Consider the following 221-nt stretch of genomic DNA (forward strand, 5'->3'; position numbering starts at 1 on the left):
CTATCAGCGTGCATCCATGAATAAAACACACGTGTCTATAAGATCCAAACGGAAACATTTAGGAGATAGAAAAAAGATACAGACGAAGAGATATTAAAAGGACAAAACGAAACGTCCTGAAGGTGTAATATAAATAAGTGGGAAACAGACTTACACGGAAGTCTTTTCAGACCTACACTCATATGTCATCTGCTCGTTTTCTTTTGTTCCAGGCTTCTGCA

The sequence above is a fragment of the Penaeus monodon genome, chromosome 32, assembly GCF_015228065.2.
Source record: "Penaeus monodon isolate SGIC_2016 chromosome 32, NSTDA_Pmon_1, whole genome shotgun sequence".
Taxonomy (NCBI): Eukaryota; Metazoa; Arthropoda; class Malacostraca; order Decapoda; family Penaeidae; genus Penaeus; species Penaeus monodon.